The 24,061-nt window shown below is 42.4% G+C and overlaps 1 protein-coding gene and 1 pseudogene across 2 annotated transcripts in view; both read left to right on the top strand.

Moving 5' to 3' along the window:
- The window catches only part of tcerg1l (transcription elongation regulator 1 like), a 636,404-nt gene that overhangs the window by 328,734 nt on the left and 283,609 nt on the right, over positions 1 to 24,061 (top strand). The window lies entirely within an intron of this gene.
- On the top strand, positions 202 to 327 carry LOC145354616 (small nucleolar RNA U3; annotated as a pseudogene).

The raw sequence follows: 24,061 nt of genomic DNA, 5'->3' as shown, positions 1-24,061 counted from the left end.
TTGATGAGCTGAATTTTTAAAAATCTTTTTAGCCTTCCACCAAAATTATAAACTCCATTGTTGTTTGAACCATGAATGCATTGACAGGTATGTAAATACTAAATCTTAAATAAATTGCCCCTAAATTTGTAGCAGCATTAATGAAAAAACCTGAGAAATTTGTTAAAGAAATTAGATGAATTAGATGAAAAGATATACGGAAAGATTATACTCTTCGGGGTCATTTCTATAGTTTTTTTTGAGAGAAATGGGAGTCTAGGGTGTTTGGTCTCACAAACCACATGGAGGATTAAAATTGCTCAATAAGTGGCATGGTGGCACAGTGGTTAGCACTGCTGCATCACAGCGCCTTGGATTGAGTTCGGTTCCAGCCTCGGGTGACTGTGTGGAGTTTGCACATTCTCCTTGTGGTTATGTGAGTTTCCTTGCGTAGTCCAAGGATGTACAAGAATGGATTGGCCTTGTTAAATTGCCCCTTAGTGACCAAGATGTGTAGGTTAGGGCGAATAGCCATGGTAAATGTATGACGCTATGGGCACAGGGCAGGGGAAAGGGCCTGGGTAAGATAATCTATCAGAGAGTTGGTGTGAACTCGATGGGCTGAATGGCCTCCTCTACACTGTTGTGATTCTATGATAAAGAAAACAGTGGGCTCTATTTCAGCTCAAAGCAAATGGGGGTGCAAGTTTGAAGGCAACTCCCATAGTGAACTTGAGGCCTGGACTACTTTAATTTCCAAACCTCACTTATATCATCCAAAACAATCTCTCATTGGAAGCTGGTAGAAGTGATGCTGGGGCTAGCAGGTGAAAGCATATATCGGGCTGGGAACCTGTGGTAACAAGGGATTTTAAGGAAATGGTTAAAATAAGGTTAGTGCTGGATAGAAGACAATGCCAGTACTGAGAGGAAATGTTTTGGTCCAGGCTGGGGTGGCTTCAGGATTTTGCAAGACTCGGGAACAAACCAACTCTTCCTGTCACTTGGGGATTCCACACAAATCTCTTGACCATACTGCAACTTGTGCTGGTGTTTCATTGTTTTGCTGGTAGCCTTCTGTCAGTGTTCCACTGACAGGGATCCTGGAGTTGTGAGTTCTGTTTTCATGAACCTGTCATGGTTTTGTTGGTATGGTTTTGTTGTTGGGGTTCTGTTGGTGTTCTTGGGCTGGATTTTCCAGTGAGCATTAGGACCCCAATGTTAGGCTCATATGGAAGTTTGAGGCTATCTTAGTTATGACCCTCTGGTGCAACATTCCAGGAGACTACCTCCTAATTGTTTGCCTCAACAATCGCTGTTCTATTAAGGGTAGCAGGTGAGCTCCTGCTCCAGGAGTGGAAGAATTGGCACCTGCAGAAGCAGCAGACACAGGGATATCTGTATATGGGAGCAGTATCTGCTGCCTGCATTGCAGTCATAAAAAAGGCCCGAAGCTAGCAGGGCTTGCATGGTGGTGGGCATACCTTCTGTATCTCTCTTCAAGGAGCGGGGCTGTGACTGCCTCCTCTCAACCCACAGCCCTGCCATTAAAGCAGAGACTGTCTTGCTGCATTGGCTCCAGCCTAAAACCGGGAGGTGTCTTTGATTGAACCAGCTACCTCAGCATGTGGCCGGAAGGGTATTCCAGCATCAGTAAACTACTGGTGTTGGCACAAAGTGTTCCCGAATCGGCGCCCTAACTGGGCTAGTTAGCTGCCTACCAAGATGCAGTGAGAAGCAGACTCGGTTCCCAACTTGCCCACAGGGATGCAGCCAGAAGGTTGAAATGCTTCAGGGAGCTTCTCAACCTGATTCCCCATGTTACCCAACACCCCACTCCCCCACCACCGCTCCCCCACCCCCTCACACCTTTTGATTTTTGATTTGATCTGATTTATTATTGTCACGTGTTAACATACAGTGAAAAGTATTGTTCTTGCGTGCTATACAGACAAAGCATACCATTCACAGAGAATATAGTGCAGAATATAGTGTTACAGTCATAGCTAGGGTGCAGAGAAAGATCAGCTTACTGCAAAGTAGGTCCATTCAAAAGGCTGACAGCAGCAGAGAAGAAGCTGTTCTTGAGTCAGTTGGTACGTGACTCTGACTTTCGTATCTTCTTCCCGAAGGAAGAAGGTTGAAGAGAGAATGTCCAGGGTTCATGGTAGCACCAGCTGCCTCCAGGACTCTTTTTTCGACTTAAGTGTCAAAAAATATGAAGAAAAAGCCAGCAATGGAACCCGCAGGCTAAACACTGATATTCTCCCCTGAATTGGCACTTAGTCAAAATATGATAAAATTCTGCCTTTAATCTTCAGGTGAGTATGGGAAAAGGGAAAAATAAAACCCTCAGTGTTTGTGGGGCTAGGTAGAAACCGCTGAGCATTTTGGATGCACAAATAAGCTTGTCTTCAAATTGTGTTCTTTATTTCATAATTGGAGACAGTTGTATTGATGTTTCTGTTTTTAGATAATAAGGGAAATGATGAAAAAAATCCTTTCAGAAAAGTGGCAAATGCACATATAATTCATTGTTAAGTGATTCTAAATAGGTGTTGTTTAGGGTTCAGTGGAGATAGTTCCCAAAAGCCCACTGCTTCAGACTTCACTGGGCAGAACTGCCAGAACTATGTGAAAAGGTTAGAAGATGCTGCTAGGCTGCATGCACAGGTGAACAATATAGAGAAGATTGATAACATTCAAAGAGATGCAGACAACTTAAGTATTATTTAATATGAAAAATTCAAGGGAATGCACATTAAAAAAACATTGATCATTTAACCAGAGGACAGGCATCTACTGTTGGAGACAGAGAAGAAAACTGATTTAAGTATAATGACTGCAGCCATGGCTCTGACCTCTGCATCCCTCAGCAACTCTGAACATCTTCTTTGAAGAGCATAGTTTGTGACGTATCCCGTAGGATTGAAAAGGCAATTTTGGGATGGCATTGTATTCGCTTACACTTTGGAAAGCTATGCTTTGTTAAGAGTTTAGTTGAAATCTATATGCAATGTGCCTTTTTTTAATTTGGTTGTTTGTGAAATTATAATATAAAATAATGCCACTAACATCCCCCCTCGTTTTAGTTACATGTTACATGGTGGTTTGAATTTGATGTTCCACCTTCAAAGGGCTGAATTAACCAATATTTTGGAATGCAATCGTATTTTGTGTATATCACATTAACATATAGCAGGCCAAGGGCATAATCAATTACAGATATTTTTTATGTATATGCAGTAATGGTGCCACCAACATTGTTTTATATCCTTGTGTAAACCTACAATCTCTCAGTTTATACGCTGCAACTCCACCAGGGTGAAAATGTAATACTATGAAATTTTCACTGGACTTTTTAAAACCCGTGTTAACAAAATACTCAATATTAATCAACGTGAACATTGTAACATACAATCTGCCCTCAGTTCATAAGAGCAGAAAAGTTAACAGCGTTTTTTCAGTATGTCTCCAATCATACTGTAACAATTAAATCAGTCATTGTGTCTTGTTTGATTGGGTGAAATTTCTTTATAAACTTATTGGTACAGTGACTTCAACTAACAAGAAGCCCTATTACTAAGGCAGTTGGACAGTTTGTTTAGTCCCGTTTAGAACACTACCTTCACAACAAAACTGCCATTGAGACTCATGGTTGGGTTTGTATTAAATTCATAAACCACGTATTTTGTTGACCAGTTTCCCTTCGAGGACAGGTGCAGCCCTGATTAGGGAGTGGAGAGACTGGACCTTTGTATGTCACAAACCAAGCAGCTCTACATCAACAACCACTGAGAGATGCCTACATATTAGAATTACAAAGAACAAAGAACAACACAGCACGGGAAACAGGCCCTTCGGCCCAACGAGCCCGCGCCGCCGTCCCACTGTCTCAGTGACCTATTCATGATTTTAGTCTACGCCTAATGTGCGAGGATCAGGGAGGTCCAATTTAGGGACAATTTAGTACCCAATCAATCAGCCTAAAAGCACATCTTTGGGGATGTGGGAGGAAACCGGAGCACCCGGAGGAAACCCACGCAACCACGGGGAGAACGTGCAAACTCCCACAGACACAGGCCCAAATCCATGTGTCCGCACAGTAACGGAGATAGTCTCTGAGCTGTCATGTTGCCCTTGAGATGGTCCAGTTTAAGTACACTAACGACATGAAGCAATAGGCAACTCCCGAAGCAACGTCCAAGAGCAGCCCACTACAACCTGCCGCATGCATGCCCCTTGCTGGACTTAAATGCCTGTGGAGACAAAAAAATTCATTATTAAACAGGCAAAGACTAACATCCCTGAGGCAAAACGTATTCCCAAGCCTACAATGTTTAGTAAGGCCTACTATATCCCCCTATATGTAGCCCGCTCATGTGGCTGTCTAAGTGACTCTTAAACAACCCTAGCGTGCCTGCTTCCACCACCTTACTCGGCAGTGCATTCCACACCCCCACTACCCTTTGCGTGAAAAACTGCCCTCTAATATTTGTCTTATACCTAGCCCCCCTCACCCTAAGCCCGTGACCCCTCGTTCTATCCATTTCTAATAGCGGAAAAAGCTTACCACCATTTACTCTATCTATCCCCTTCATAATCTTATAAACCTCTATTAGATCCCCCCTCAGCCGACGTCTCTCAAGGGAAAACAGCCCAAGTTCATTCAATCTTTCCTCGTAAGACAGCCCTTCCATACCAGGCAGCATCCTGGTAAATCTCCTCTGCACTCTCTCCAGGATCTCTACATCCTTCCGGTAGTACGGAACTGGACGCAGTACTCCAAGTGAGGCCTAACCAACGTTCTATACAACTGCAACATCAGACTCCTACTCTTATATTCTATACCTCTTCCTATGAAGGCTAACATACCATACGCTTTCCTCATCACATTCTGCACCTGCGCCGACACCTTCAGGGACTTGTGCACTTGCACCCCCAGGTCTCTCTGCGTATCTATACTCCGGATAGTTCTACCTTTTATCGTATAACTCCCCTCCACATTATTCCGGCCAAAGTGCATCACCTCGCATTTCTCCGGATTAAATTCCATTTGCCATCTATCTGCCCAATCTACCAGCCTGTCTATGTCCTGTTGCATTGCCAGGCACTGCTCCTCAGTACCCGCCAATCCAACCATCTTAGTGTCATCAGCAAATTTGCTGATCACACCACCTACCCCCTCTTCCAAGTCATTAATATATACCACAAATAGAAGAGGTCCTAGTACCGAGCCCTGCGGCACACCACTGGTGACAGACCTCCAATTGGAAAAGGAGCCTTCCACTACTACTCGCTGTCTCCTCCTCCCAAGCCAGTTCTCCACCCATCTACATACCTGGCCTTGTATCCCATGAGCCTTCACCTTTTCTATCAGCCTACCATGAGGGACCTTGTCAAACGCCTTACTGAAATCCATATAGACGACATCAACGGCTTGTCCTTCGTCAACCGTTTTTGTCACCTCTTCAAAAAATTCCACTAGATTCGTAAGGCACGACCTCCCTGTAACGAAGCCATGCTGCGTATCCCTGATCAGATTGCAGCGCTCCAGATGTTCATACATCCTATCCTTGAGGATCCTCTCCATTAGCTTGCCTATAACTGAAGTCAAGCTCACCGGCCTATAATTCCCTGGGTTATCCCTCTGACCCTTCTTAAACAACGGTACTACATTTGCAATCCGCCAATCCTCTGGGACCTCACCTGTGTCCAAAGAAGAGACAAAGATTTGCGTCAGAGGCCCAGCAATTTCATCCCTCACCTCCCTTAACAGCCTGGGATAGATGCCATCAGGCCCCGGAGATTTATCCGTCTTTATACTGTCTAAAAGTCCCAACACCTCTTCCCTCGTGATGACTATTTCCCTCAACGGATCCTCAAACTCCTCAAGCACAGCACCAGACATCAGGCCCCTCTCCTGCGTGAATACCGACGCAAAGTATTCATTCCTGATTCATTACCTGAGGCAATGCAGAGCCATGCAATATGGATGGAGGGGTTATTCATTGTACGCGCTTGACAATGGTCCAGCACTTTGAACACATGAGCTCATTCACTGAGGAATTGACAAACCTGATGAAGAACCATGTAGAATCCCTACAGTGCGGAAGGAGGCCATTTGGCCCAACACATCTGCACCAACCACAATTCCACTTATTCCCATAACCTCACATATTTACCCTGCTAATCCCCTGACACTAAGCGGCAATTTAGCGTAGCCAATCAACCTATCCCACACATCTTTGGACCGTGGGAGGAAACCAGAGCATGCAGAGGAAACCCATGCAGACATGGGGAGAACATGCAAACTCCATACAGACAGTGACCCGAGGCCAGAATTGAACCCGGGTCCCTGGCGCTGTGAGGCAGCAGTGTCAACCATTGTGCCACTGTGCCACTCTGATATGCAAGATCACACTGAATAGATGAAGAAATATTACATTGACATGCAGAAGGTACATGGCATACCCAACAGCATCAACCAGTCATTAGTGCAAAGAAGCACAAGGAACAGATGCCAGCTGCACACCAGCCTGTATCTTCATAACCACTTCCCCTTTCATCTCATAGGCTTCAAATTTTGTTTACAGGTCTAAAATATGTTACTTTAACAGATGTCTCTTGAAAACCCATATATACAATATCAATCATACTGCCCTCCTTCACCCTTTCTGGTATTTCAACAAAGAACTCAATCATGCTAGTCAAACATGATGGCCAGGATTCTCCCAAAACAAAACCCAAGTGCCCAACAGGTGAGAAAACAGGAGAATTTCCCATCCGTTTTTATGTGTACTTACCTGAACAAATCTCCAAACTCTGAGCAATACAGTGTGCCTCAGCGTGATTCATTTTGAAAAGCAGAGGGCAGGGCCTATTCCCATCCGAGAGGCCGGCAGCATAGTGCTGAGTGGGCCACTTCGCATGTGCGAATCTGTCAGTTCTTCGCTGGCCTGTCAGTCACTGGCCTTTCCTAATTGTTGGCCTACCAGAACCCTCCCATTCCAGCCCTGATCTCCACTCCCCTCCTCCCCCCCGCCAGCCCAGTTCCTCCAATTGACTACCACACCCGCCCCCCCGACCCCAAATAGGTCAGAGTGCCAGGCTGGAACTGTCCAAAGGGACCTACCCTTGCTCCTGATCTCCTGAGGGAGCTTTAATGGCTTCTGTCCCCACTAGTGGGATGAGGATGTCTGTTCCCCATTAGTGGGGAACAGTTGTAAACCCAGCTAGTGGGAACCACTCCCAGCAGGCCGGGGGAGATGCTAGCGGGCCTGGAGAATACCATCCCAGGCCTGCTAAGCATATGGAAATGTCAATTTCAATGACATTTCCATATGATAATCAGCTTTCCGGTGTGGAGCTGATTGCGCTAAAGGAAAGTGCTTGGTTGCGAATCTTGCTAAATGCCTCCCACTGATGTCTCCCTGCCCACTGCACTGCTTGAGCTGGGATAGGAAAATCCTGGCCCAACTGTCTTTCAAAAATGTTTACAGTTAACATGAAATGTGGGTAGACATTTCAGACTTGAGTTCTAAACAGTTTACTTTTTAAGCTCAATCAATGATGCAGAACATCATAAATGAAGAATTTTACTGACCTATAAAGCTCAAATTTGGCATTATTAACCACTGCTGCAAGCTGGCACATCAGTGTGTGTGTTGGAGCTACCATATTTTTGATGCAACATTGGGTGAAGGCTCTGCCTGCATTCTCATGTGGATGTAAACTACCCACAATATTCAAAGTAAAATAAGGTTAGTCTCCTTCACTGTCACAGGATCAAAATCCTGGAACTTCCTTGTTAACAGCGCTGTGGGTGTGCATACACCACATTGTTATAATCCCAGCTGAACTTACTATTGGACAGTTAGGTCCCAGAGTGGAACCTTAGCTCAGTAGATCGTAATTTTTATTTTATATTTGCAGAATGGGTGAACAGAGACACAGGCCTGACAATTAGCTTTTAACAAAAGAATAAAACATTTATTAAATGTGAAAAAACACCTATAATACAATATCCATTCACCCCACCTATACCTTTACACATGTACACAGATTTGTAAGATAACACACCTTACAAAAGGTAGCTTAAGCTCAAAAGTTTTCAGTAAGTACAGTCGATGTAAACGAATAGGCTAACTGTGATCAGGAACACCAAACTTGAAACCAAGTGACAGATGTCACCCATTGCAACTTCTGTGGATTTTTCATCAAATTCCTTCGCAGATGCTTATCACACCATGAGCCAACTAATCTCACTGGATCTCTGACTTGATCATGTGTGTTTCCAAACTCCACTCTCAAAGAACACACTTTGAAATCTTCTCCCACAAAGGCTTTCTCTCAGATGCCATCACCAAGGATCCAAATCTAGGTTCTTTTGGGAAGTCTGCTCCCTGTAACTCCCTTGTCCTGTCCAGCTTTTACTGGGTCAAACATAAAACTAACTCAAAAATTATTTGCATCTTAGGGTGGCCCCCTAAGCAATAGCCTGGTAAATGTTTAAGTCCTGTTTGTTTTCATGTTGTGAATTCTTATTACCGTACAGGCAACTGAACCAAACTAAAGTCATTAAGCCTTTCAGATACAGAAACACAATATTAAATTTAGTTAAAGCTACACCCTATTTCTAATACCAGTAAATATAGATTATTTATAACTATCTGTTTCCTTTCAATGTGGACTGCAGCAGTCCAAGAAGGCAGCTCACCTTCTCCAAGGCAGTTAAGGATGGACAATAAATGCTGGCCTAGCCAGTAAAGCTCACATCCTATTCAAGATATCTTTTGTAGCAATGAATAAAAAAGGTTGTCCTGCCATCTGACCAATATATATCCTGCCACCAACATTACTCAAAACTAGTAATTAATCTCAGCGCTGTTTGTGGAACTTAGCAGTGTTCAAATTAGCTGCTGCATTTGTCTACGAAGCAGCAGTAACAATTTCATTCATTGGCACTTTGAGATATTCTGAGGATGTGTAAGCAAGTCTTTTTCTTCACTTTTCCAACAGTTTCACTTTCAGACTGCTTTCAAACTTGACTATTTCCTGAACTAGGGGCCTTGGCCCTTCAATTAGGTTTCTGTTTTTTAGAAAATAAGCAACTGGCCCAATGTGTTACATTATTTATTAACTGTTTTACAGTTCACGTAATGATGATTTAAATTCAAGGTAATAAATCTGAAGGAGATACTTTATTAGTAAGACATCTGGATCTTTTGCATTCAGGTCACATGTATTACGCAGCTCTTTGATAAATGATGAAATACCTTAATGTTCTGAAGACACAAAAAAAATGATCACTACTAAACCTTCAGAAGTATTAGACCTTGCAAAGTAGGTATTGTGAGAAATTCTCATGCACAAAATCATTAATGTTTCATAAGTCCAACTCTGGTAAAATTTACTAAAATGGTGCACGGCTTCCATAATGTATGAACAGAACCTAAAGTAAGGTTGCCTTGGTTTTAGCTATTAAGAATCTCTGTTTAAATTAAAATAGAAGAACTCTATTATTTAAATAGAACTGCAGTAATTTGTTCAGAATAATTTCCATTGTGTGTTCATAAGGTCAAGAGTGATTTTAAACAATTAGATAGCTGTATTGACTTGTTTCATTCTCAAGCAGTGTGCTTGAGTTCTGGTGGGGACGAGGGTGATCTTTCAACTGTTTTTCCAATAGTACAATCTCCTCCCATTTTTGCTTAGCATTGCATTTAAAACTCAGCTGAAATTAGAGCTTTTATATCAACGAATGCTCGATGCTGATACTTAAAGTAAATCTTGCTTTGTCTATTTATGGGGCACAGAAAGAAATGGAGACCAAACCCTCAGGAAGGATTCTTCCATCCAGGACTAAGCCCTGTTATAGAATCCCAACAATGCTGAAGGAGGCCATTCAGCCCATTGGGAACAACATTCCCACCAGGCTTATCCCCATAATATTTACCCCCTGACACTAAGCGTCAACTTAGCATAGCCAATCCATGTAACCCACACGTCTTTGGATTGTGGGAGAAAACCAGAGCACCCAGAGGAAATCCAGACAGACACGGGGAAAATGTGCAAACTCCACACAGATAGTCACTCAAGGCTGGAATTGAACCGGGGTCCCTGGCGTCTTGAGGCAGCAGTGCTAATCACTGTGCAGCCCTGCGACGGGTAATTTTTGTGATACGGAGGCTAATGGGAAAACGCACCATTTTGTCTGTACTGGTTATAATTAATTATTCATGCATGGTCAGGTGAGCTTGATGGTACCCGTCCTGCTATCATACCCAGCTGCCATATTGAAGATGCCCAATATCACTGAACTACCACTAAAGAAAGTAGATGGACTTCCTGAACAAAGAAGATGCACCTCCTCAAAGGTGCTGAAGTTGGAAGATCCACTCAGCAGACATTCCACCAACCCACTGGTTCAGGGCGCTGGCAGCTTCCACCCTAAACTCTGAAGGCAGCCTAGGCATTCTTCAGGTAAGCCCTGACTTCTGCATGTCACATTGATCCAGATTTCTTCTGCTGGCGATGCAGAGAATCAGGCATAGATGGAAGATTCCAGTGAGATCTTCATCTCCATCTCATCAGCGGCATGTAGATTGGCTTCATGTTGGCCTCTGACAGAATCCCAGTCTATCATAGTGGGCAGCATCGGAACATCCAGCTATAATTTCACCACATTTTCAGACCAATTTTTGGGCTTTCTGCTGAATTCCCACCCACACACCCCCCCCCCACCCCTTACCTCTTCTGCCTCCCCTGCTCATTATTGAAAGGGCTCTGGGAGAATTTCACTCCTTACATCCATTTTGTTTCAGTTTTGCAGTGATCCATTATTCCCTGGAGCTCAATGTTGCATTGTCCTTCAACCTTGTTTCCTTGTTTTGAATTACTTTTTGATGCTATGATCAACACCTCAGCTTGCCTGTTCTTTACTTAAATCGAGCGCAGGTCATGTGCAAACTGCTCGCTATAAACATGGAGATCGAACAGAAAAGGGCTGCACGTCCAAGGCCATTTTAAGCATTGATGCAAATTTGAAGCATTTCACAAATCTGTTTCTGATCACCTGATGAAAGAGTAGTGCTCTGAAAGCTCGTGATACCAGATAAATCTGTTGGACTTTAACCTGACGTTGTGCCCACCCCAGACGTTTGGGTTGGTTTTGCCTGTGGCATTTCTGAGGTGAGGTATTCGATTACTGAAACTGGACCTTCTGAGTTTTTTAGTGAGGGCTGTATGCCATTGTGTTTATGCTTCTTACATCTGTCACTAAACAACGGGATGGCGCCCAAATTATCTCAAATGACCAGTCGTTGAGACTTGGACTTATCTCAGCACTACCACCTCAAGAGTTGACTGAAGGGCATCTCCATTTCCCGAAGTTAAAGGATGACCGTTCGTCAGACCTCCATTTCTCTGCTTTTACCTGGTGTTCAGTACTCTCTTCTCTTCCAAAGAACAAAAGAAGAGACCCATGGGAGCGAGAAATATTTGAGAAACTTTGGAGGAGGATTAAAGGCAGGGGTGGCTGGGTACGAACTTTGAAAGGGGAGATTGTGCTTCTGATGGACACAGGGCCCCTCCCAAAGCAGGTACACTCCCTGCCCAACAGCAGCCTGTGCAGTGAAAGCTTTCCTCTGCCGCCTTCGACTGTAAGTAGCAGTGAAAGCAAAATGAGACTCTTTAGTGGCTAAAAGGATGTACGGATAACTGGCTTCCTGAAGCCTTCCCCGCCCATCATAATATGGAAGACTAGTCGGGAGTTGTCATGGATGGTGGAAAGGTGTAAAATGCAGTCTCACCTATCTTAAAATAAATCAGTGTGATCAATTATTAAAAATATATACACATTTCCGCTTGTGGATTTTTGCCCCTCTGTGTCTGATTAGGCCAGCATAATAATTGTTCTCTGCAAGGAGCAGCATAAGATTCAACAGGTTTAATGATGCAGGAGGGGGTGAATTAGATGAGTTAATATCTAGGTAGTAAGATTTATAGGCTAAGGATGAATTACTGTGATATCTTGCAAAAGCAGCACACACAGGAGTTCAAGCTGAGCAGCAAGGTCATTAAAATGTGTGAGTTGATTGCTGCAAAAAATCAATGCTGATTCGGAAAATTCAACTGCTGTGATTGTAGCAATGAAAGTTACAGCTTCCTTTCATACAATTTGCTACGGAGTCCTTCTGAACTTCTAGTGGAGATTATGCTGTCATTGTTCAGGGTTTAATGCAGTGTCCTGTTCAGGAAGTGGCTCATACTTGTTTCTCCAAAGCCAAGACAGGGCAGTAGAAATTCCTCACTATCGGAACATTTCTGAAGTGCAAGTGTGTTCAGCTGCACTGCATCTCCTGAAAGTTGAATCAACTAGATAAACCATCAGCAGGTAGAGTGTCTTCCAGTGACACTCAATAAGTCAGGTTCTGTTTTTTGTTGCTTGGGATTGTTTTTGTTGATGTTTTGTGTTTCGCATTCCAGCATTTGGTCCCTTTATGATTAGGATAAATCTGTTAAATTTTGTTTTAATTAACAGAATTACAAGATGCCTTGAGACCTGTGTTTTAGGGATTCCATTGTTGTGTCTGTTTTTCTATGAAAATTGCAAATTACTGATCTTGACCTTCACGTTTTCTATCCCCTGAACATCTGGATGGATTGTGATGTGCAGATTAGCCCTGAATGGTTAATTTAAAATAAATCTTCTTTACCTTACTGTCTGAAGACCTAACTTCCCTGCCTTTATGGGTTCAGAGCTGTTCACCAGTTTCATATAGATTTTTCTTTATGATCATGGAACCATTTTGTTGACCATCTTGCTGTGTGTTAGAAAATCTGTGCCATCATATCGCTAGTTTGAATTTCTTTCATATTTTGACCTCGATAAAGGTCCTAAGTCGGCTATGATCTTTTGATTTTAAATGTACATTTGACATTTTGAAGTTTATTTGGGGTTAAATTTTTTTTTAAGGTCAGAAACCACAGGAAAAAAACAGATAGTCCTGGGAATTAAAAGTACTACACATATGGCATTCTGCTTTAAAGTAGACGAGACCAATTCCCAATTTTCACTTTTTTCCCTTTTTGGGGGAACAGATTTTGTGTGAAGAAATCCTTAATTGGTAAGCGGGCGTGTTTCCTGACAATTTGCATCAGTAGGAGTGGAGATGGATCAGATTAATTTTGGGATGCATTTAGACACCGAACAGCCATCATTGAGACTGCTAATTATCTACAAGACAATAAGATGTAAGAGCAGAACTGACTATTCGGCCCATGGAACCTGTTCTGCCATTCAATGAGATCATGACCGATCTGATGATCTTCAACTCCACTTTCGCGCCTTATCCCCTTGATTCCCTTATTAATTAAAGATCTGTCTATCTCAGCCACTTAACAACCCAGCCTCTACAGCTGCCTGCAATAACGAGTTTCACAGATTCATGACCCTCTTAGAGAAGAATTTTTCCTCACCTCTGTCTTAAATGAGCGACCCTTTACTCTGTGCTCCCTGGTCCTAGCCACTCCCATAAAGGGAAGTAACCTTAAAGCTACTACCCTGTCAATCGCTCTGAGAATAGGTGGCATAGTGGTTAGCACTGCTGCCTCACAGTGCCAGCGACATAAGGTCGATTCCCGCTTGGATCACTGTCTGTGTGGAGTTTGCACATTCTCTCTGTGTCTGCATGGGTTGCCTTCAGGCGCACCGGTTTCCTCCCATAGTTCAAAAATGTGCGGGTTAGGTGGATTGGTCATGCTAAATTGTAACTTAGTGTCAGAGTGATCATCAGGTAAATACCTGGTGCTACAGAGATAAGGGCTGGGTGGGATTGAGGTGGTGCAGGCTCAATGGGCCGAATGGCCTCCTTCTGCACTGTAGGGAATTCTATGATTCAATTTCAGGTGTAGTCTAACTGATGTCTTTTACAATTTTGTTAAGAATTCCCTATTTTTATATTGCATTCCCTTTGAAATGTAGGCCAACATTCCATTTGCCTTCCCTATACCCTGCTGAAATTGCATGCTAGCATTTTGTAATTTATGCACAAAGACCCCCAATTCTCCTTGTGCTGCAGTTTCTGCAGTCTTTCTCCATTTAAATAATATTCGGCTCCTTTATTGTTGCTACTAAAGTGCATGATTTCACATTTTCTTACATTATATTCCTTCTGCCAAGGGTTAACTTGTTTACATCCCTCTGTAGACTATTTGTATCATCTCCACTTAGCTTCCCACTTATTTTTGTATTATCTGCAACCTGGCAATAGTAATTCACTGCCCATGTCCAAGTCATTAATAAATGTTGTAAATAATTATGGCCCCAGAACTGGATGCTGGAAGTCTCAGCAGGCCTGACAGCATTTGTGGGGAGAGGATAGAGCCAACGTTTCGAGTCTGGATGACCCTTTGTCAGAGCATATGGAACTCTACTAGTTACATGTTGCCATCTTGAAAACGCCTCCCTTGTTCCAACTTTCTGTCCTCATTAATTAGCCAATCCTCTGTCCATGTTAATATGCTACCACCAACACCAGGGGCTCTTATTAAGTAGCCTTTTGTGGCATACCTTATCAAATGTTTTTTGGAAATCCAAGCATGTCTGTTGGTTTGCCTTTATCTACTCTGCCTTTACCTTCTCAAAGAACTCTATGAAAGTTGTCAGGCATGATTTCCCCTTCTTGATGCCATGGTGACTCGAATTGATTACGTTAAGTATTTCTAAATGCTCTGCTATTACATTCTTTAGAATGGACTCCAACATTTTTCCAATGACAGGTGTTAAATGAATCATCCTAAAGAAGAGATCTGCACGTTAAGGCAAATACTTCCTCAACACCAGAGGAAGGTGAAATGTCACAGTGGAGCCTGAGGCCTGGCACATGAGACAGGACGGCCTCACCTCATTGGTGCCTTGATCTAATGCTTGGCTCTGTGAGGGAGAGGAGGAAGGCCTGTTCCTGGAAGATGGCAGAAGGATGCTGCGTCTTCACATAGCAAGGGCACCTCTCTATTCAACGACATCTTCCTCTGCCTCCTTTCCCTCTTCTTCTCTTATTACCTGCTCTTCATCCTCCCTCATGCCTTCCAGAACATCATTATCCTCAAGATCCACATCCTTCTGAAGGACTGTTTTGTGAAGGGCGCAGCAGACCAGCACACTGACCAAAAATCTTGCACAAGGATATTGGAGAACACCATCCAACAAGCCTGTATTCCAGAATCATATCACCAGATGCCCAGTGGTCTGTTCAATGCTTATTACTGAGCAGATGGCACTGGTGTTATTGTTTCTGTCTCAGATTCTTACAAAGAATTCAACAACCATTAACTCATCACCTGTATAACCCATCCACACCCTTTAGAGGTTGCAATGATGATCTCGGGCAGCGTAGCCTGGCGGAGGATGAACGTCAGATAGTTGCCAGGAAATCAAGTGCACGTACAGAGAAAGCTCTTTGATGTGGGTACAGACTAATTGAATATTGAGGGAGTGGATACTTGTTGTTGATGGATCACACCAGCTGGTTATTGGGAGGCTTGAGGACTCATGGGTATAACTGAGAATTTCCTGTACCTGGGCGGATAGTGATGGTGATGAAACCCATGAGAGGTCCTGTTTGTCTCTTGTTAAGGAGATCAGTGACCAGTGAGGTACAGTGGCATCCAGTCATTTGCAAGATGTCACAATGCCCATAGCTGATCCGTGGAAGTAGTGAAAAGTGAAGAAGTTCAAGGTGACAGTGAGTTGGAAGCCAGGGCATGGTGATCAGAGCTGCAAGGCCCAGTATTGTCAAACAACAAAGCTCCAAATGCCTGTTACTATCTGCTTGAAGAGTTACAGTCTCCTGCATCATTGGTTCTCTATCACCTCCAGTAGCTCAGTCTTCAGCAATGAATTCTGTATTGAGCATTTTGCTGCTGTTTCATTCCTGCCCCATTACCTCTTCCAGGCCTGCTGACAGCCCAAGACTCTGCTTTTCAAGAGAAGGGTGTTGCTTCTTATCTCTACTCAGTTCAAAATCTGATATTCATGCCCTCAATGTCAGCAGGAACTTTCCTTCTGGATAACTGGCAGTCCAGTTAGTCTTGCCAGACTTGCCTCTTCCTCTTCTGTTTCTACAATGCCAAGTCATCCCCCCCGCCCCCAGCCCCCAATATCTTTTCAAATCCCAGTTACTGACCTCATACTGACCTGTTACCTGTGCAATGCCAAGTGCACCCTTACTAATTGCTCTATCATCCTTTGCCCCTCTGACCCTTTTTTAATGGCAGGGCTGACATCTTGGGACAGACATGGCTGGTTCTCTACTCTGTATCTACCTTGCTTAATATGATATGTTTTCGAAGACATGGATAATCTGTCCAATGCTCTTAGAAATTTGGATCTCGAACCTTGATAAGCTCTTAACAAGCTTTTGAATAACTTCAGTTGACCTTATAAGGGAGGAAAGCAGGTTTCCTCTTCAGCCTTTATTTCCCCCACACCAACTTCACCATTCCCCTATCCCTCCCTTGCCCCTGTTTGTAGACTATTGCCTGCATTAGGAGCAGTGTCTTGCGATTGACATACTGTCAGTGCTGGTATGTTGAGGAATGTTTCAATTGTGCCTCAGTAGCAGCCCATCTTCTGCTGCCCAAAACATTCTTTCAGTTCATAAGCACCTAAAGCATCCTCCTGGGTTCAGGCAGGTGACTGAGGGGACCAATATAAATGAGGACTTGAAGTTTAAAATCTCCTGGAATTCACTTTGCAGTTTGCCCTCTGCCATATCCTCCTGCTATGTGACTTGCCACCAGTTAGTTAAATTCAAGCCTGGTTCAAACTGTGAAAGAAATGCTCAAGCTTAACTTCAGAGTGCACAAAAACCTCACCACAAATATAACAAGTTAGTTGGGGAAAAATATAGATTTCCTATTGGCAGCTGTAATTGGCAAACTTGTAACCTCTGCTACAGGAGAATTCAGCATGGACCTGCTATAAATGTTTTGAAAAGAAAAGTAATATGGATGAAACATAATGCACCATTGAGGGTCAAAACACCAAACCTCCCTTCAGGTTTGCTGCCTGAAGACATTACTTGTGTAATGCAGAATTGCACATCATTTGAAGAAAAACAGTTACAAGTAACACAATTTTTTAATCGTATTATCAAAAGAATTGTTAAGCAGCCTTTATGCTTCACAGCAGTTGCTTAAATATAATTGATTAGGGAGTGATTGATACATTTCAATTAGTTTTCAGACCAATAACTGAGCTGCAAAAAAATTCACAAAGGGCTCACATTAATCACCTGATGCAAATTTTGTCCTAATTTAAATCGGTAACAAAAGGCTGTTTAAAAAGACTCTTAAATATTAACTGACTCAAGCTAACCTTCATTATAAAAGTAGAAGATTGCACTCATGGTGCTGAGTTGAAATTAACACAATTTCACTTGGGATGAAAATAAGTATTTCCATATTTCCATTCTGTTAAGAGTGCATGTGTTGAACAAATTGTAATTAAAAAGTATGATGAGCAAAAGTTTTAAAATTTCTACTTTGAAGAAGCACTGTTGCAATGATTCCTTTCGTCTTTTATTACTTTTGTTAATACTGCTGCCAGACTCTCTTCATACTCTCTGTTTGCTTCTCATTTGCTTTTCACTTCCCTCTCAATTTTCTGTTTCTTGCTTGCTCCTCATTTGTTTCATTGACCTGACATCTGTTTTACTGCTTTATCTTACTCGCTGGGGCGATCTTATCCAAAAACTTCGAAGTGCTGAACGAGGGTGAAAATGGGAGACAATCACGGCCATTTTTTCAGCAGGAGAAAAATTAAAATCTTATGCCACTGAGAGAAAAAAATGTAGCAAAGTGTGATTCAAGCCAGTAGGGGAAGTGGACAGAGTCTGTTCATACTGGGAAGCTGGCTGCTGAAAGGGCACTGTTGCTCATGAGTATGAGCTCCCAGTGCTCTGTTATTGCAATGGTAGATATCTCACCGCACATTCACCCCACCCCCACTGTGCTCTCTGTCAAAAATGTGTGGCGTTATAGGAATAGGGCTGAGGGGAAGGTCTGGGTGGAATGCTCTTTCAGAGAGTTGGTGCAGATTTGATGGCCAAATGGCCTCTTTCTGCACTGTAGTGATTCTGTGGTTCTATGGTAAGATTCGTTCTCTCCTTTGTGGAAATTGGAAATGTTTTGAATAAGCTGGAAGGTGGCCCATTTTACTATTTTATTCTGAGACTAAATTAACATTCCTCAAGTATATTACTTTCACTACAAGTTGATGGTGACTGTACATGGATTCAGTATGAAGCAATGCAGTTTTAAAATATTAGGTATATTGCCAATGGGAAATTGAGCTATAACTCTCTTTCTATACCCCAAGTTTAACTCAGATGCTTACTGTGCATGACAGCATTCAAATTAAACCAAATTTTGAAATAAAAGTGGAAGAATGCCTTCACTGTGTTGAATTTCCCTCCTTATGTGGATTAGCCACAGTAAATGCACAAGGTTACAGGGACAGGCAGGGCTGGTGGACCTTGGTAAGAGCCAGTGTATGCTTGATGGGTTGCATGGCCTCCTACAGTGTTGTGATTCTATGAGAAACAGAGCTAACATCAATTCCAATGCTCCCTGGCTGGCTCCGCAACCTTCTGTAAGCTTGAACTCAACTAAACTTTGCTGCCCGGACCCTTACCTGTATCATCACTCCCTGTGCTTTGGTGATCTTTTAGACCTACAACAGCCCAATTGCGAAATCGTCCATGTCCATGTCCATGTCCATGTGTATTCTACAACCCACTAAGATCTAGGCGCTCCTTCAACTTTGACATGTAGCGTGTTCCCTGATTTCCTTTACTGTACCATTGGTGGTGATGCCCTTAACTGACAGAGTCCTAAATTCCGGTATTCCCTTAATAAACCACTCCACCCCCTCCCCCATCCCAACCTCTCTCCTTTAGATTACTGCTTAAAACCTGTCTTGGTGGCTAGGCTTTTGGTCACCTGCCCTAATATCTCTTTATGTCAGATATTCTCCAACACTGCTTTTGTAAATCATCATGGGATATTTTACTAAGTTAAAGAAATATAAATTAAAGTTTTTACAGCTATTGTTGCTTATCTCCCTAGGATAGTTGGTTGTGTTTGTTTTCAGTTCATGGGCTATAGTATTGGAATAAATAATAGGAATGAAACATTTAAGTAAGCCAATTAAGAGTTAATAAATTACCTTAATTAGAATTATGTCCATCTGAAGTACAATTCTAGCTACAAGTGTAACAATAACTGTTACTTTTGCTCTCCGTGTTTTACCTCGTTCTTTTTTTGACAGCATTTTAGATTTGCTAGCACATTTTTCTCATGGTGCTTAACAAGAGGATATTAATAAAATAGTTGAATTTCTTTTTGGCGCTAAGCCAGAGGGAGAGAAATCAAAGCGCTGATCAAAGAATTAGCCTTTGAGGATTATCTGAGAAGAGGGGAGAAAGAGTTAGATAAACAGAGCGGGTTACAGAAGGAATTTCAGGGTATAGGAACCAAGGCAGCTGGAAACGTGACCACCAATGGTGATGCCATTAAAATGAAGGAGGCCATAATTGGGGGAGCACAGAGTGAGAACACGAAGAGAAGCCAGTGGGTGATTTTCTGACTATGTTGAGATGAAAAGAGACAATGGGCCCGATTTTACCAATTGGAGGCTAAGGGCCAGATCCGGATGTAAAACGGATCCAAGCCCAGAATCCTCATTCCAGTGCGCCCATATGCTTTTTGCTAGCTCCGGTCTGGTCTGCACTGTGGGCGGGGCTTAGCACTGCTAGAACGATCGGAGCTCTGAACTGCACATGTGCAGTTCAAAAAAAAAATCTGTAACAGCATGCCCCGGTGCGAAACACAAAACCAGCAGAGAGAGCCGGGTGGGGATGGGGGGAAGGATGAGCCACGATCAGGCCTCTCTGCAAGGCGGGCACCCCAGCAGAACCGCCCCCCACCCCCCATGGTCAGACCACCCAGGAGGCAGCCCCCACCTGCAATCAGACGCCACCCCTCCTCCCGGGAGGCAAGACCCCTTCGGCAGAGCACACCCCCAACCTATGCCGATAGCTGCCCTGCCCTCACCATCCTCCCAAGTCCACCCCCCAACCAGAGATCCATCTGAGCCCACCCCCCTCCTCTAGCAGACGCCAGCGGAAGGCCAGGAAGGTGCTGCAGGCTGTCCAATGAGTGCAGTAAGAACACCAAACCTGGTGTTGTGAGACTTCTTACTGTGTTCACCCCAGTCCAACGCCGACATCTCCACATCGAGTGCAGGTCGAAAGAGTGATGAAGAATGGCATTTTTGACTTGGGTAAAAATTGTTTCAGTACTGACCTTTTTTTAAACTAAACACATAAGATAAGCAAACAGTTTCAAATACTTATCTATTATTTTACTGATCTTTTAGGACACAAACCCATTTTTTTTAAACACTGCCCTTCATTATGATTTGAGTTTCCTTCCTTTGGCGTATGGATCAAATTCTTGATCCAGGACAATGTAGAACAAAAGCTGCTAAGCCTTGGGGGAAATGATAAAAATGGAAGCTAAACCTGTCATGGGGGAATATTGAAGATCCTATGATACATTCTGGCCTGACCCATGTTTTCCCAATCAGTACCATGAGAAAATATTTGAACTCCCACTGTCATTCAGCTCACAGTTTTGAGAGTCCTTGCTGTGCATAAATTGCATGCTTGGTGACCTACAAAGCATCAATAACTGGAACATTTTGAAATGTAATGTAAGACCCACTTTAAATGCAAGTTTTTATTTCTTGCTATGTAGTATATATGCTCATAAATTTACAGTGTTATCATTTTCAATAATAACTTCAAATCAGCATTAAAATCATTCTTTTCCTGATGGGCTGAATGTGATAAATGAAATCTCAGAGGTCTGTACTGAGACCTCAACTTTTTACAATTATCAATTACTTAGATGAGGGAAGTGTAGGTATGTTACCAAAATTTACAGGCAGCACAAAGATAGGTAGGAAAGTATATTGTGAAAAGGACTTGAGGAGGTTGCAGGAGGACATAGGTTGAGTGAGTGGGCAAAAATCTCACAGATGGAGTATAATGTAGGAGGAAAAAAAAGTCAGAGTATTACTTAAACGGAGAATGGCCATAGAATTCTGAGATGCAGAGGGATCTAGGTGAGTCTCAAAAGATTAATCTGTAGGTACAGCAAGTAATTAAGAAGTCTAATTGAATGTTATCTTTAATTATAAGAGCAATCAAACATAAAGGCATGGATGTCATGCTTCAGTTATACAGGGCATTGATGAGACTGCAGCTCGAATATTGTGTGCAGTGTTGGTCTCGTTATCTAGGGAAGGATGTAAATACATTGGAGGTGGTTCAGAGGAGGTTTATTGAATTAATACCTGGAATAAGCAGTTTGTCTGGAAAGGTTAGACAGACTGGGCTTGATTCCACAGGACTTTGGAAGAGTGAGGGCGACTTAATTGAAGTATATAAAGTGCTGAATGGTCTTGCCAAGGTGGCTGTGATGCTTGTGGGTGTGTCCCATACTAGGGGATATTGTTATCAAATTAGGAGTCACCCTTTTACGATAGAAATGAGGATAATCTTTTTTTCTTAGAGGTTCGACTTTGGAACAATTCTTGTGAGGCAAAGGAATCAAAAGTTATTGGGAGTAGATAGGAATATTGAACTCGAAACACAGGTCAGCCATGATCTTACCGATTGGTGAAGCAGACTTGAGGGACTGAATGGCCTACTTCTGTACCTATTTCATATGTTCATATATATTGATTGCACCAGTGTGTATCATCTCTTGTTTTTGTCCAATTTCATGCGTGGACTTGGAACAAGGTTGACATGTCCACATCATATGTGTAACCAGGTCAATCTTTGTTGAGTGAGAGTTTGAAAAGTCCTCCTCCTGTGTATTTATCAACAACCCACGTAGCTCAAAAGTGCCTGGAGAAGTAAACTCACCCATGGCACTGAGAGTGTTAAGTCAATAAATTACTATTTAATTTGTACAAGGCAACATAATTAATTAAAGCATTACTAATGCAGTATGACACATTAAGAAGCAGTACTAATGGTTCTTAAGAACACTAACGATTCTACATTATCTCTAATGAACCGTTTTTCATTACATTGTATTTTTACATTGTTCTGAAGTGAGACTGAAATGCAATTTGCCACATTGTTGTACAATTATCAATTTCAGTTTTCAACTCACAGAATTCAGCCTACTCAATGTATGAACAGATTGATGAAAGCAGTACTCACAGGACCCACAGGATGAGACAGTAATGTATAATGCAGAATCATTCTGGCAAATTTGAGGCCTCAGTAGTGGAGGATGGAAATGTAATGTGGATGAGGTTTGAATACAAAGCTAAAAACATGAAGTGGGAATTGAAGGCTGTATGATAAAGAAAGAAGATACTAAAATTAAGAGGACATAACATCAACCTGTAATAGTGAGATTATTCCCATGTGCACTTCAGCACTACTGCTGTTGATTGGTAACTGAATATTGGTGGTGATTGCTGGATGATGATCAGTACTTAAAAGCTAAAAGCAAGAGTAGGCTATGAAGCCGCTTGAGGCTGCTCTGCCATTCAATACAAAGCATGGTTGATCTTCTACTCCACTTCCCAGCCCTATCCCTTGATTCCCTTTACATCCAAAAAAAGGCTATTTTCATTACAAATTATGGCAATACTGGAAATATATAGGTAAGGAGAGAATGACTGACTGAAGATTGCCTTGCTTGCTCTGGTCCAAGAATATGCACCTTCTAACTGGACATCTCCGGAAGAACACATTTGGACTTGACATCCTAAGTGTGTACTGGCCCAAATCCTGGAAGTAACAGTATTGATCCATTCAGTATCTGAAGGAAGCAGGTTAAGATTTTCCACGTAACCTGTTCTATAGTGGTACTGGAATAGGTTGACAACTGTGTAGAAATAAATAAGAATTATAGCACTTAGCTAGAAGGAACAAATGCCTGCAGGTTTCTTCGCCTACAAAATTCCAGCTTTTGTTTGTTCCCAGGAGAGGAAATACCAGCTTGTCAAATACAATATTGTTATATATGAAATGATTTTATATGTAATGTGCAACAACAGTTTACATTCACATAGCACCTTTACGGTAATAAAATATCCCAAGGCACTTCACAGGGCAGAATAAAGTAAAGAAAAATGACTCTGAGCTATGTGAAGAGATATTATGATGGGTGACCAAAGGTTTGGTCAAAGAAAGTGGTTTCAAGGAAGTAAGAGAAGCAGATTTGGTGAGGATTATGGAGGGAATTCCCATAGTTGAGGCAGCTGAAGGCACAGCCACCAATGATAGAGCAATTAAAATCAGGCATGCCCAATAGGCCTGAATTAAATGAGTACAGATATCGTAGAGGATAAGTGGAAAATTATGTGCTTTGTGCACGTGTAACATTTGCAATTTATTTCACCTAAACAAGATGACAGTACATTCCTTCATAAATGTATGAATGTAAGTTACGTACTTCAGGCATTCAAAATTCTTGTGTAGCTTACCAGTTTGCACCTGCATCTTGAGAGTATATAATTATAATGAATTCAAGTTGCAAAGTAGCCTACATATTACTTGACAGTTCCCTGGTTCTCTGCCAAGGTGTGTTACAAAACCTCTAAAAGCATAACTACCATAGGTTGTTATTGCTGTCAGTGAGCATTTTTCTACTACTCAGTGTTTAAATTTTGATTTTAGCTCATCAAAACATTAAAGTGGACAAAAAGTATAAAATGTAAGTTAAATAGGGGGCGATTCTTCCAAAAGAATTCAAGTGTTGAATTCGCATAAAAACTGGAGTAAATCCCACTGTTTTTTTTCACTGGGAGTTGCAAAACAAACCACCAACACTCCACGCACTGCAGAGTGCACTAGTGCAAATCTGGCGAAAAGTCTGTGGGTGGGGTCTATTCCTGCTGGAGAGGCCAGCAGATAGCATTGAGTGGGCCACTGTGCATGCGCTGATCTGTCAGCGCTGAGATCGATGCATACGCAGTAGCCCC

Source organism: Carcharhinus amblyrhynchos, chromosome 17 (assembly GCF_965287045.1).
Source record: "Carcharhinus amblyrhynchos chromosome 17, sCarAmb.v2.hapA, whole genome shotgun sequence".
Classification (NCBI taxonomy): Eukaryota; Metazoa; Chordata; class Chondrichthyes; order Carcharhiniformes; family Carcharhinidae; genus Carcharhinus; species Carcharhinus amblyrhynchos.
Note: the sequence above shows the minus strand (reverse complement) of the source record. Positions and strands in the feature narration are given on the sequence as shown.